Raw genomic sequence first — 11,562 nt, 5'->3', positions numbered from 1 at the left:
CTCTCTCTCTCTCTCTCTCTGTGTGTGTGTGTGTGTGTGTGTGTGTGTGTGTGTGTTTCAAGACAGGGTTTCTCTCTAGCTCTAGCTGTCCTGGAACTCGCTCTGTATATCAGACTGGCCTCAGATTCAGAGGTCCACCTGCCTCTGCCTCCTGAGTCCTGGGATGAAAGGTGTGCACCAACACTACTACCTGTCGAAAAGCGTGACCTTATTTATGTAGCTAGGAAGACTACTGGCATAACAGCTCATGCTTCAGATCTCAGCACTTGGGAGGCTGAAGCAGGAGGATTGCTGAGACCTGGGGACGTTCTAAGCAACATAGTAAGTTCCGAGGCAGCTGGGACTAAGGATGAAAAGCTGTAGCGAGAGACAGGGACAGAGTCAAAGACTTAAGCTGTGTGACGAAGCAGTGTGAAGGAAGGGAGCCACTTCCTTGTCTAGGTGTGAGCTTTGAGCCCCTGCATGACTGAGTTTGAATGTCACTGGTAAATGTAGGCCAAGTGGGGTGGCTCAGCAGGTAAAAGGAGCTTGCTGCAAACTCAGCCAACCTGAGTTCAATGCCCAGGACCCACCTGGTGGACGGGAGAACGGACGCCTGCAAGTTGTCCTCTGATCTCCATACATTGATACACGTCAATATGTCAAAGAAAGGTCAGATCGGACTAATTTTCGTAACAAATATCTAATTTTTTTCTATCAAACTATGAGAAGCCCATGCGTTTAATCCCAGCACTAGAGAGGCAGAGGCAGGTTAATCTTTGAGTTCAAGGCCACCCTGGTCTACAGAGTGAGTTCCAGAATAGGCGGGTCCACACAAAGAAACCCCGGTCTCAAAAAAGAAAAGAATAAAAATGAACCTGGGGGGGGGGGCGGGGATTTGGTTCAGAGTGTGGGATGCCTGCCTGGAAAGCACAAGATTGTGTTTGATTCCCTGGACCACATCAACTTGGACGAAGTGATGCACACCTTGAATCCCAACACTCAGAAGAAAGAAGNGGGGGGGGGGGGATCAGAAGTTCAAGGTTATCCTGGACTACATAGCAAGGGTAAGGGCAGCCTGGGCTATGTGAGTGACGGACTATTTTTTCACTTGTCAGACTGAGGCAGGAGTGTGAGCTGGAGGCCCCAGAATAGCCGTGAGTCGTGAGCCTCGGCCTCAAACCAGCAACAACAGCGAAGCCCCTTGCCACACAATTAACAATCTTATCGGTGGCACACTTCATACGATGGCTGTCCATGCAAACTGCCTCCTGTCCATCTCTGCTCTCTGAGAGGGTGGGAGGGCTGAGGAGGCAGAGGAGGAAGAGGAGAAGAGGAGGCCTCCCTCCTGTTCCACCCTCCTTCCCCCTCTCTACCCATACAGTCTGATAGTCCCCCGACTCCAGAATACTGGTAGCCATTTTGTTCTATGTCTGCCAGCTATTCCATATTGCTGCTGTAACATGCCGGGCCAGTCACTGACACCGAGAAGTGACTTGACTCAGAACAGGATCCAGCGGACCACATCCCCTGGTATGGTATAGTATGGTATGGTATGTTGTTATGTTATGTTATAAAGTTTGTTAATCTTGAGAAATTCCACAGCCAGGCGGTGGTGGCGCACGCCTTTAATCCCAGCACTCAGGAGGCAGAGGCAGGCAGATTTCTGAGTTTGAGGCCAGCCTGGTCTACAGAGTGAGTTCCAGGACAGCCAGGGCTACACAGAGAAACCGAGTCTCGCAAAAACCAAAATAAAAAAAAAAAAAAAAAAGAAAGAAAGAAAGAAAGAAAGAAAGAAAGAAAGAAAGAAAGAAAGAAAGAAAGAAATTCCACAAAGCTTCATGTAGGACCCACCAAGTTCAAGGTCAATATGAACTGTATGTCTAAAATATCTTGAGTCAGAGCGACCACTGGGATGCACTTCCTGCACCTGCATATGAACTCATTGTGGGTTTTATGGTTTGTTCGTTTTTTCCTTTATAAGCCTGCTCTGAGAGAAGTTTGATGACATAGTCCAAGACCCTGAACTCTGAGCTATGGCCCTGGTCTGTTCCGGATGAAGGTGTGCGTTCCATAAACTGTTCTTGCTTCACTGAGATCAGTGTTCGAAGGTTTGTGTGGAGGTTCCTGAACCCCAACAATTTACCTATTTATCTAGCCATCCCCCAATTATCAATGCATCTACCATCTGTTGCTTATCCACATCTGTCACGTCTCTGTCCATCCACCTATCCACCGACCCATCCAACACAGCTGCCAATCATACTCATAGTGTGTGTGTGTATGTGTGTGTGTGTGTGTGTGTGTGTGTCCTTCTGTTTCTCTGGCTCTCCTGCCTAAGCCTCCTGAGTGCTGGAACCACAGATGTGTGGACCTCACTTGGCTGCATCTTCCTGTTTGTCCACCAATCTCCTACAATTTGCATGACATTCCATATTCCCATGTGTACATTCCTGCCCTCCCAGTTAAAGTTTTCTGTTGCCTCTACTTCCTGAACACGAGACCTGCAGGCATCTGCACACATCCGGTGCATTTATTCTTCCGTTCTTCATTTACTTGCTACCCAAACACCCCCCCACACACACATACACACACAAGGGACCTAGCTCAGGAAAGCTGAGAGGGGTGCTCAGGAAACTGTACGCTAGACCAAGACATTGGAGGGTAGCTCAGAAATAAAGTATTGATCCCAGCACTTGGGAGGCAGAGGCAGGCGGATCTCTGAGTTCGAGGCCAGCCTTGTCTACAAAGTGAGTTCTAGGACAGCCAGGGCTACATAGAGAAACCCTGTCTCAAAAAACCAAAAAAAAAGGGGCTCAGTGGGTAAGAGCACCCGACTGCTCTTCCAAAGGTCCGGAGTTCAAATCCCAGCAACTACATGGTGGCTCATAACCATCTGTAACAAGATCCAATGCCCTCTTCTGGAGTGTCTGAACTTATATGTAAGTGTACTTACATATAATAAATAAATAAATCTTAAAAAGAAAGAAAGAAAGAAAGAAAGAAAGAAAGAAAGAAAGAAAGAAAGAAAGAAAGAAAGAAAGAAAGAAAGAGAGTATCGAGCATGGAGAATGCCTACTCCCAACATTACACATATACACACACACACACACACACACACACACACACATACCACAAACATACACATATACCACACACACACTAGATTGATAAATGGATGGATGGGTGGATGGACAGACAGGCAGGCAGATGGATTGATTTTTTTTTTCTTTTTTTTGGTTTTTCGAGACAGGGTTTCTCTGTGTAGCCCTGACTGTCCTGGAACTCACTCTGTAGACCAGGCTGGCCTCGAACTCAGAAATTAGCCTGCCTCTGCCTCCCAAGTGCTGGGATTAAGGGTGTGTGCCACCACGCCCGGCCAGATAGATTGATTTTTAAAAGAAAGACAGGGTATGTGTCCAGGTCCCTAGATAGCCCAGGCGGATCTCAAACTCACAGAGGTCCACCTGCCTCTTCCTCCTGAGTGCTGGGGCACATCTGGATGTTGCTGTTTTATTTTTCTTTCGTTTTTTTGGAGACAGAACATCATATAGCTCAGGCTATAATTCTGGCTCTTTCCCTCTCCTCTTCCCCAGTGCTGGGATTGCAGAACTGGCACCACCACACCCAGTTCATGCGATGTCGGTGATGGAAGGAAGGGCTTCACACATACTAGGCAAGCATTTTATGCACCGAGCCCTACTGTAGAGGTAGGGGCTTTTTCTGTTGTTGTTGTTGGTGATGCTGATGTGATTTTTGGTTTTTCAAGATAGAATTTCTCTGTGTAGCCCTGGCTGTCCCTGAACTCACTCTGTAGACCAGGCTGGCCTTGAACTCAAAGATCCGCCTGCCTCTGCCTCCCAGGTGCTGGGATTAAAGGCGTGCACCGCTGCCCGGCTGAAACAGTGGTTTTGATAGAGGCTGTATTATACAGTTGTGGTTGACTAAGTCTTTGTTGACTGCTGGGCTTGAATATGATTTATTTCCCTGAAGTACAGTTTTTTGTTTTGTTTTGTTTTGTTGGTTTTTTTTTTTGAGACAGGGTTTCTCTGTGTACTTCTGTCTGTCCTGGAACTTACTCTGTAGACCAGGCTAGCCTTGAACTCAGAAATCCACCTGCCTCTGCCTCCCGAGTGCTGGGATTAAAGGCGTGTGCCACCACTGCCTGGCCATAGATACACACCGATAATATGAAGAGGGTGGAAATTTTTCCCTCTTCTTTGGGCAGCAAGGTTGGTCAGCCGGCAAGGGTTGCCTCGCAAACCTGGGAATTCGAGTTTGATTCTCAGAACCCATGAAAAGGCAGAAGAGAACAACTCCACAAAAGTTGTCCTCTAACCTCCAAGCGTGCACCTCGTCCCCCCCACTGTGTTCAACTGTGTGTGCGTGTGCGGGAGCAGGCAGGCAGGCAGGCAGGCAGGCAGGCAGGCAGGCAGGCAGGCAGGCAAGCAAGCAAGCAAGCAAGAAACAAAAACAAAAACAAAACCCCAGAATGTTATTTTAGTCCCAGGTAGTCTGAAAATGAAAGTCACTATATAGCCCAGGCTAGCCTCAAACTCATGACTCCTCTCCCTTCTGTCTCTTGACTGCTAAGACTGTAAGTGTGCACCACAACAGTGGCTTCAGATGGTGCTGGGAATGGGACTCCTAGCTTTGTGCCTATTAGGCAAGCATTCCACCAGCTGACCCACATTCTCAGCCCAGGCCTTTTTTCTCTATAACGTTAGAAGTCCTGCTATTTTGTTACAGTAATGAAAAACTGTCAGATACAAGGATTGAACTCAACTGCCAGTTCTTTTTCCCTCTCTGGAAGTTAGTGGGAGAGTTGTTGAAAATTTAACCAGGCATTTAGCCAGGTATAATGGCACATGCCTTTAGTCCCAATACTTGGGAGGCAGAGGCAGGCAGATCTCTGTGAGTTTGAGGCCAGCCTGGTCTACAGAGAGAGTTTCAGGACAACCGGAGCTAAGCAGTGAGGCCTTGTTTCAAATAAGAGGAAGGGAGGGAGGGAGGGGAAGGGAGGGAGTGAAGGAAGAAGCAAGAGGGGAAGGGAGGGAGGGAGGGAGGGGAGGGGAGGGAAGGGGAGGGATGGAAGGGAAGAAGGGAAGGAAGGAGGGAGGAAGGGAGGGAGGGAGGGAGGGAAGAGAAAAGAAAAGGAAAGCTAATTCTTTGCCTTAGTTTCTGATACCTAGCACACATGTTTAAACTCTCTGGGGTCACCAGCAACCTTAGAAAACAAAAGCATGCTCCTGTTACAACATTGCCAAACATGGCAGCTGCCTGCAGACCTATCAGTCAGTCTCATCAAACCACCAGACCCCAGCCTCAGTCATCTGAACCACACAAGTTCAGGCCAAGCCTGGTGTGCTGGCATATGCTTGCAATCCCAGCACTGAGAAAACCAAGACTGTCCACTCCAGGCCAGCCTAGGCTACACAGTGAGTTCCACACACTAACCTGGGCAACTTAAGATCCTGTCTGGAAATGTCTTAGAGAACGGGAAGCTAAACGTGTTAACATACACCTGTGGCATACACCTGTGGCATACACCTGCGGTATACACCTGTGGCATACACCTGGGACATAAACCTGTGCCATACACCTGTGGCATACACCTGTGGTATACACCTGGGGCATACACCTGTGACATTCACCTGTGGTATACACCTGGGGCATATACCTGTGGTATACACCTGTGGTATACACCTGGGGCATATACCTGTGGTATACACCTGTGATATACACCTGGGGCACACAACTGTGGTATACACCTGGGGCATACATCTGTGGCATACACCTGTGGTATACACCTGGGGCATATACCTGTGGTATACACCTGGGGCACACACCTGTGGCATACACCTGTGGCATATACCTGGGGCATACACATGTGACATACACCTGTGGTATAGACCTGGGGCATACACCTGTGGCAAGAGGGTTGGGAGTTCAAGGCTAGCTTCAGCTACACAGTGAGTTTGAGGCCAGGGCCTCAAAACAAAACAAAACAAAACACCCAAAGAAAAAAATCATCCCAACACAAATTGATAAGTGACTACCTGTGGCAGTGGTTGTAGCTCAGTAGTAGAGTTCAGTCACCAGCACGAAGAAGAAGAAGAAGAAGAAGAAGAAGAAGAAGAAGAAGAAGAAGAAGAAGAAGAAGAAGAAGAAGAAGAAGAAGAAGAAGAAGAAGAAGAAGAAGAAGAAGAAGAAGAAGAAGAAAAGAGACAAAACCACACACCGAGGAAGGCTGGAGAGATGGCTTAGTGGTTAAGACCTTGGACTGCTCTTGCAGAGGACCTGAGTTCAGTTCCCCAGCACGTTTGGTTGCCTGCAATCCCAGCTCCAAGGTCTCAAACACCCTCTCCTGACCTCCGAGGGCACCTGCGCATTCATATGCACACAGAACACTTAAGTTGGTCTGTGTGCCTCTGCTTCCTGAGTGCTGGGATTTACACCCAGCAAAAATAAATCTTTAAACCACAACTTGCTGTGCACAGTGGCAAATAACTTTAACGCTGGCACTTTGGAGGCAGACCTCTATGAGTTCAAAGCCAGCCAGAACTATACAGCGAAACCCTGTAGACCACTGGTTCGAGACCTTCCTAATGCTTTGGTCCTTTAATACAGTTCCTCAGGCTGTGAAGACCCCCAACCACAACCATAAAATTATTTTTGTTGCTATTTCATGACTGTAATTTGGCTACTGTTATGGATTGTAATGTAAATATCTATGTTTCCCTATGATCCTAGGCGGCCCCTGTGAAAAGGCCATTCAACACCCAAAGGGGTTTCAACCCAGTGTTAAGAACCGCTGTTTACAGTGTAAATAAGAAAAACAACAGTGACCTTGCCCCAATTCCATACATGTTCCATCTGGCAGTAATGTGCGTCTCTCACGGGGCTACTGGGGACCTGCTTTTTAAGTTCCTCTGACCAGTATTGTGTGCCAGGTGAGTCCAGGCAAGGTTGAGTGGAACCGTGGATACCTGCTAGTTACAGAGGAGCCCCTGTACCCCTGGCAGTGAGGCAGGCAAGCTGGGAAGCCTGGCCTGGCTCCGGGAGAGGAAATGGATGGACTGGGGGCTCATCCCCTGTCAGCAAGGAAGTCTGGCAGGTTGGACCAGCAGAAAAAGTAGGCAGGGGATGCAAACCAGCCTCAAGTCCCTCCCCAGGGAACAAGCCATGCCTCCGAAAGGAAGCCAGAAAGAAAAGAAAAAGATAGAGAGGAGGAGAGAGAGAAGGATGAGGAAAAAGAGGGAAGGAACAGAGAGGCCAAGAGACACACAGGGGAGAGGAGAAAGAGACGGACGCAAAGACAGAGAGAAAGATGGGAGAGGTAGATTAAAAAAAAAAAAAAAAAAAAGAGGGACCTGCCAGGCAGTGGGGGCGTACACCTTTAATCTCACCACTCGGGAGATTCTGAGTCCGAGGCCAGCCTGGACTACAGAGTGAGTTCCAGGGCAGCCAGGGCTACACAGAGAAACCCTATCTCAGAAAGAGAGAGAGACAGAGACAGAGACAGAGACAGAGAGAGACACAGAGAAAGAGACAGAGACAGAGATGGAGAGTGATATACAGAAAAAGAAACAGAGCGCAAAGACAGACACAAAAAGACAGAGAGAGAAAAACAGAGACAAAGATAAAACTAGAGAGGCAGACAGACAGACAGACAGACAGACAGACAGACAGACGAAGGAAGTAAAGAGACAGGAGACAGAGGGAAATGAAGACAGAAAATGGAGAGATGGAGACAAAGGGGAAGAGAGGGACTGCGATCCAGAAGGTTTAGCACAGAAACTATGGGTACAATCTGCCCATTTTCCAGGTGGAAAGGTTGAGGTCGCTCAGCAGGTATGTTCTGTAGTGCAGCCTCTTGCATTGGGCGTTACCAGAAGACATATATTATCTCCAGCCTCCCCCACGTGCCTGGGCAGGTTCTGTGCACGTTGCTGAGAAGAAAATGGAGAACCTTGGGGCATAGGGTGACAGTCAGAGTTGCCCTATCTCCAGCCACCATCTACTTGGGGAAGAGCAGCATCAGACACAGCCATTGAGGAGCTATGTGTCTCTACGGTTCAGGGCTCCCTGGTACAGAGCGCACAACTGAGCCACTTTCCCACTGCATGGTCCTGGGCTCCACTGCACGAGAAGGAGCACTCCATAGGAGCAGCTCAGTGGCTTGGGAGGCTGTTTCTGCCTTCTTGGCGGGTAAGCCTAGGATACGCGTGATGTGCCATTTATTTTATAGTGTTGTTGCAAAAAGTTAAATGGGGCCGGAGAGGCGCCTGCCTCAGCAGGTAAAGTCACCTGCTGCTAAGTCTAATGATCTGAGTTCAATCCCTGGGCCTGCGTGATGGAGAGAAACTCCAGAGAGTTGTCTTCTGACCTCCATGTGCATGCACACACACGTTACACACCAATAGATTAAAATGTGAGCAACAACAGCAACAACAATAAAGACACGATAGAACTTGGAAATAAGGACCTAGGGAGTCTGACAGATTTCTCAAAGCGACGTAGGGATGGAAAAGGTCTCCAGAGCCAGCGGTTACAGGCCACAGCTTTTCCTCTGCCTGGAGTGTCAGCCCTGTCCCTCTGGGATCAGTGCTTCACAACAGCTTATGTTAAGGCATCAGGCCACTGGGCCGAGAGAGAGAAAACTGGTCTCCGGGACAAATCTCTTATCAGGAGTCACACACCCAGCAGGGCTGATTGTGAGACAAAAGTTGAGGTGACCCCCAGAGCCATCCAGTGGGCAGTGACTCTGGGATTGTGAACTTGAACCTCTGTCCTGGGCTCGCCAAGGATCTGTCAGTGTCACAGCTAGCTCTGGGGATGTTCTGTTCCGAGCCCTGGTGGGTGGGTGGGGACCCTGGTGGGTGGGTGGGGACCCTGGTGGTTGGGTGGGGACCCTGTCCTCTAAGGTCAGTATCACCAGCTTCAAAGAGAAGAGAGGCAGCTGTGAGCCACCTTGTTGGAGTCTCAAGCTTAAGACGGATGCGGAGAACGGAGGTAAGATAGAAGAGGCAGGTACACCGGGTGTGGTGGCGCACGCCTTTAATCCCAGCACTTTGGAGGCACAGGCAGGTGGATTTCTGAGTTTGAGGCCAGCCTGGTCTACAAAGTGAGTTCCAGGACAGCCAGGGATACACAGAGAAACCCTGTCAGAGAAACCTTGTCTCAAAAAAAAAAAAAGAAGAAGAAGAAGAGGCAGGTACATACGTGGCTTCTGGACACTCAGGACCTGACCCAGGACAGGGTCCTAGTGTTCACAGCCTGCCAAGGCAGAGTGGACACTTACTTGCCTACAATGTACAGGCACAGCTGGATGGAAGGAAGCCAGGAGAAGAAAATAGAAGAGTCTGAGGCAGCAGGGGAAGCGGAGAACTGTGATCAGGCCACCCAGGCTTCCAGGCTGTGAAACCTGCACCTGCTGCCTTGACTTCTCTGGGCTTCTGTTTCCTCGACGACAAAGTGTATATATGTTTCCTGTCTCAGGCGGCCATGAAGGAGAATGGGGCCAAGAAAAGCCCTACGTGGTGCCTGCTTGGCAGTGAATGTAGGTGAGTTTTATTCCGCTGGTCAAAGACAGCCCTCAGCTCTTATGTTTTGGGTTGTTGTTGTTGTTGTTGTTGGTGGTGGTGGTGGTGGTGGTGGTGGTGTGTGTGTGTGTGTTATTGTTGCTGTGGTTGTAGTTGTTCTTTTGAGACAGGGTCTCACTATGTAAACCCTGGCTGGCCTGGAACTCTCTATGAAACGGGGCTGGCCTTGAGTTTATAGAGATTACTTAAGTTAAAGGTGTATGCCACTATGCAGGTACCTATTACTATTGTTCTTTGCTGTTCTGTCATGAGACAGGGTCCCACGCATCTCGGGCAGGCCCCAGACTTGCTGTGCAGCCCAGGGTGATCTTGAACTCCTGCCTCTACCCCCAACAATGCTAGAATTTCAGGCACCCTGCGCCACACCTGGTTTACGCTCACAGCGTTGGGCATGGAAGCCAGAGCTTTGTGTAAGTTAGACATGCACACTGCCCTGGGACTACAGCCCCAGCCCTTGTTTGTTTGTTTGTTTTTGTTTTGAGACAGTATTTCACACTGCAGTTTGGCTGGCCTCAAATTCATCAATCCCCCTGCCTCATCCTCTTGAGCACTGGGATTATAGGCAGCTACCACCCCCCTGCTATAGACCCATGTGAACCTTTCTATGGATAAGGGGGCCTAGGGAAGAGTAGAGGCAGGCCAGTTGCTGAGAATAACCGAGCTCTTGGGTAAGGTGGCAGGTCTCCACCCCGGCTGATGTGTAAAAGCCCCTGTGAAGACACAGAGGGACCTTGATTGGAGCCGCCTACCCTCTCCTCCCAAGGCATCTTGGGATCCCATTTTATTCTGTCCCTGTCTCCATACAGGTGACCCTGGAGGAAGTTTCCAGCGTCACAGAGGAAGAACCAGGCCCAGGAAAGGGCCAAGGTCACCAAGTCGGGAATCTAAAGACAGAGACACAGCCCAGACCTGACCACATGGTCCCCTCTCCCACCATGGTGGCCTCGAGAGCCACAGGCTTGAGAATAGTGTGGCAGAGGGCCAACACCAAGCTCTGACTCTTTCAGGCTACACCGAGTGGGTAGGCCTTCAATTAGGTCCCCAGCCCCAGCCTGCTGCCAGGCTGGGTGGCCGGAAATCCACAGGCCCCACCCTGGCATCTGTCCCCTCCCTCCTGCCTCCCTGGATCCAGGCAGGCCCCCCTTCACCAGATCACCATGGTCCCAGCTCAGCATAGGGGACCCAGGAGGAAACAGGGTCCTGTGACCCTAAGGGGTCACACAAGATAGACTAGGATTCCTGATGTACAAGCCTTTCTGGAGCCTGAGCTGGCCTCTTTCCCCACTGGCTCTGAGTATGTGCAAGTGGGGGCCAAGAGGCACAGAGAGTGGGAGCCCCCCACTCCAGTCGTGATTTAGGAATGCCCCTCTTCATTGCACACTGGAAACTGAGGTCTGGCAGGGCTCTGAGTCGTCCCCTGCGAGGCATCTATGTCCCTCTGATAACTGAAGATCTTCCCTGCTCACCTGAGCTCCACGCGATCTGCAGATGGCGTCGGGCTGGGCTCGGATCCTGGGACCTCGGGTCTCCGCGAGGCTGCAGATGCTCAGGCCGCTGCGGCCTCACCCCGCGCCTTCCCCGCGCAGGCGGCAGAGGGCTCCGTGCGCTGCGCCCGCACGAAGCCCGGCTTTTAGACTGGGTGTGGACGGCTGGGCGCTGCAGGTTCCCCCGCCCTCCCGCTCCGAGGTGTCCTTTGCCCCTTGGTCCGGTGCCTCCTTCTCTCCTTAGCACGTGGATGGCAGCCGCTCCTCCGGCTGGTGGCCTGTGGAGCGGCGGTGGCGCGCGCCGTGGGCTCAGGAGCCTGCCAATCACCTTCTGCCGCCCCGCTCGTGCCCCGCTCACCTTTAACCCCCCTCTCCCCGGGGGCTTGATGTCTAGGTCCCAAACTGTAGACTGGGTGCTAGAAGGGAGGAGCCCCAGATCTGGGAACGAGAGAGTAGGAGTCTCAACCCCAGCCCCAGCCCCAGCCCCAGCCCCA

The 11,562-nt window shown here is 50.6% G+C and overlaps 1 protein-coding gene across 2 annotated transcripts in view; it reads right to left on the bottom strand.

The window, feature by feature from the left end:
- The window catches only part of Mlxipl (MLX interacting protein like), a 49,428-nt gene extending 38,309 nt beyond the window's left edge, over positions 1-11,119 (bottom strand). The window contains exon 1 of one of the 2 annotated variants that reach the window (XM_029533766.1): positions 11,051-11,119. The gene's annotated coding sequence lies outside the window, so the exon portion shown is untranslated. The remainder of the gene's footprint in view (positions 1-11,050) is intronic. The other variant, XM_029533768.1, reaches the window with a different exon arrangement.
- Between the last annotated feature and the right edge of the window lie 443 nt (positions 11,120-11,562).

The sequence above is a fragment of the Mus pahari genome, chromosome 23, assembly GCF_900095145.1.
Source record: "Mus pahari chromosome 23, PAHARI_EIJ_v1.1, whole genome shotgun sequence".
In the NCBI taxonomy this organism is placed as follows: domain Eukaryota; kingdom Metazoa; phylum Chordata; class Mammalia; order Rodentia; family Muridae; genus Mus; species Mus pahari.
This window is presented reverse-complemented; position numbering and strand designations above follow the sequence as displayed.